Source organism: Jaculus jaculus, chromosome 8 (assembly GCF_020740685.1).
Source record: "Jaculus jaculus isolate mJacJac1 chromosome 8, mJacJac1.mat.Y.cur, whole genome shotgun sequence".
NCBI classification, from domain to species: Eukaryota; Metazoa; Chordata; class Mammalia; order Rodentia; family Dipodidae; genus Jaculus; species Jaculus jaculus.
In genome coordinates this window covers 2,792,450-2,795,418 of record NC_059109.1, presented here as the reverse complement: position 1 = coordinate 2,795,418, position 2,969 = coordinate 2,792,450, and the positions used below count along the sequence as shown (strand labels likewise).

At 47.2% G+C, this 2,969-nt stretch overlaps 1 non-coding gene across 1 annotated transcript; it reads left to right on the top strand.

Annotated features, from left to right (window-relative positions):
• Positions 1 to 934: 934 nt before the first annotated feature.
• On the top strand, positions 935 to 1,063 carry LOC123463223. Its single transcript, XR_006638814.1, has one exon. It is a non-coding gene; the product is annotated as a small nucleolar RNA SNORA32 (small nucleolar RNA).
• The last annotated feature ends 1,906 nt before the right edge of the window (positions 1,064 to 2,969 follow it).

Here is a 2,969-nt window from a genome sequence, read left to right as displayed (position 1 = left end):
GCCTGAGACTACACAGTAAATTCCAGGTCAGCCTGAGCTAGAGTGAAACCCTACCTTGAAAAACAGTAACAAAAAAAAAAAAAAAAAAAGGAAATGCTGCCCCACTGGGCTCCGGGAGGGCTGGGTGGTTAAAGGTTCTTGCTTGCAAAGACTGCCAGATTGGTTTCAATTCCCCAGTACCTACTAAACCCAGATGCACATGAGACTGGAGTTAGTGTGGATGCAGCAGGAGGAGGCCCTGGTACATCCATAGTCTCTCTCTCTCCCCTCCATGCTCTCTCTCAAATAAATAAAAGTATAAACTGGGCATGGTGGCGTGCACCTTTAATCACAGCACTTGAGAGGCAGAGGTAGGAGGATCGCCATGAGTTTGAGGCCATCCTAAGATTACATAGTAAATTCCAGGTCAGCCTGAGCTAGAATGAAACCCTACCTCGAAAAAACAGAATAAATAAATAAATAAAAAGGCAAAAACTTAAGGTTTTATAAAGATTCTTTTGGGGCTGGACAGATGGCTTAGCAGTTAAGGCACTACAAAGCCTAAGAATCCAGGTTCTATTCCCCAGTACCCACATAAGCCAGATGCACAAGGTAGCACATGCTTCTAGAGTTCATTTGCAGTGGCTGGAGGTCCTTGTGTGCCCTCTCTCTCTCTCTCTCTCTCATAAATAAATAAACAAATAAAATGTTTCAAGATTCTTTTTTTAATTTATTTTTATTTTTTGGTTTTTCAAGGTAGGGTCTCACTCTAGTCCAGACTGACCTGGAATTCACTCTGTAGTCTCAGGGTGGCCTCGAACTCATGGCGATCCTCCTACCTCTGCCTTCTGAGTGCTGGGATTAAAGACGTGCGCCACCACACTCTGCAAAAGATTCTTGTTGAAAGAAAGAAGAGGGCTGAGGGGATGGCTCAGTGGTTAAAAGCACTTGCTGATGGTCATTACCAAGGCTTTCATAATGCAGTTGTTCATTTGCTGAGAACATGATCAGAAAACACACACACCTCCCTACTAGGTTTTCTACATGTCACCTGCCTAGAGCAGTCAGCCCATTGTGAGCAGTTCAAGTTATCGCCACAGAGGAGGCCGCCAAATGTGCTTCCCCAGAAAATCCACTATAATTAAGATTACTTGATGTCTGAGACTTTTTTTAGAAGATGAGAACCTTTTTAAATTTTTGTTTATTTATTTGAGAGCAACAGACAGGCAGAGAGAGAGAGAGAGAGAGAGAGAGAAAGACAGAATGGGCACACCAGGGCCTCCAGCTACTGCAAATGAACTCCAAATGCATGCGCCACCATGTGGGTCCTGGGGAATCGAGCCTCGAACCCGGGTCCTTAGGCTTCATGGGCGAGTGCTTAACCGCTAAGCCATGTCTCCAGCCCGGTGTCTGAGACATTTTTTTAACATCACTCTTATGCTATGTAGGGCCAAATGCTGCACTAAGCATCAGTTCTTTCAAAGACAATTCACAGCTTCAGCAGGACTAAGGCTACCTTGAAGGGCGGTGAGGGGATCACATGGGAAACCCCTTAAATAAAAAGTTACTGACTTTTTTTTTTTAATTTTTATTTATTTATTTGAGAGCAACAGACACAGAGAGAAAGACAGATAGAGGGAGAGAGAGAGAATGGGCGCGCCAGGGCTTCCAGCCTCTGCAAACGAACTCCAGACGCGTGCGCCCCCTTGTGCATCTGGCTAACGTGGGACCTGGGGAACTGAGCCTCGAACCGGGGTCCTTAGGCTTCACAGGCAAGCGCTTAACCGCTAAGCCATCTCTCCAGCCCAAGTTACTGACTTTTTTAAAAGCACTTGCTGGCAGATCCAGGTTCAATTCCCCAGTACTCACGTACAGCCGGATGCACAAAGTGGTGGGTGGGCACAACTAGAGCGCCCGGAACTCATTTGCAGCGGCAAAAGGTCCTAATGTGTCATCGAGTTCTCTCCCCTCTCCGTCTGTCTGTCAAATAAATAAAATAAAAACAAAAGGGCTGAAGAGATGGCTTAGAGGCTAAGTCACTTGCCTGCAAAACCTAAGGACCCATGTTCAACTCTCCAGGTCCCACGTAAGCCAGACGCACACGGTGATGTAAGCATAGAAGGATGCACATGCGCTCGAGGGGACACACGCGTCTGGAGTTCAATCGCAGCGGCTGGAGGATGGCGTACCAACAATCTCTCTCCCCCTCTCTCTCATTAAAAAAAAATTACAAGCCGGGCGTGGTGGCGCACACCTTTAATCCCGGCACTAGGGAGGCAGAGGTAGGAGGATCACCATGAATTTGAGGCCAGCCTGAGAATACATAGTGAATTCCAGGTCAGCCTAGGCCAGAGTGAGATTCTACCTTGAAAAAAATAAAATAAAATAATAAAAGAAAGAAGGGGGCTGGAGAGATGGCTATGTGGTTAAGGTGCCTGCAGAGCCTAACAACCCTCATTCAACTCCCCAGTACCTAGTAAAGCCAGATGCACAAAGCAGCACCTGCATCTGGAGTTTGTTTGCAGCAGCTGGATGCCCCAGTGCACCCATCCCCCCTCTCCCTCCCTCTCCACTCTCCTTGCAAATAAACAAATAAAATATGTTTTTAGGAAAAGAAAGAGGGACTGGGAGATGGCTGAGCAATTAAAGGTACTTGCTTGTAAAGCCCACTGTCCCAGGTACGATTCCCCAGTACCCATGTAAAGCCAGATGCACAAAGTGGCATATACATCTGCGGTTTGTTCACAGGGGCAGGAGACCCTGGCATGCCCATATTCACTCTCTCACTCAAGTAAAAAAATGAATAAATAAAAATACTTTAAAAATGAAAAAGAGGGGCTGGAGAGATGGCTTAGCGGTTAAGCGCTTGCCTGTGAAACCTAAAGACCCCGGTTCGAGGCTCGGTTCCCCAGGTCCCACGTTAGCCAGATGCACAAGGGGGCGCAGGCGTCTGGAGTTCGTTTGCAGAGGCTGGAAGCCCTGGGGCGCCC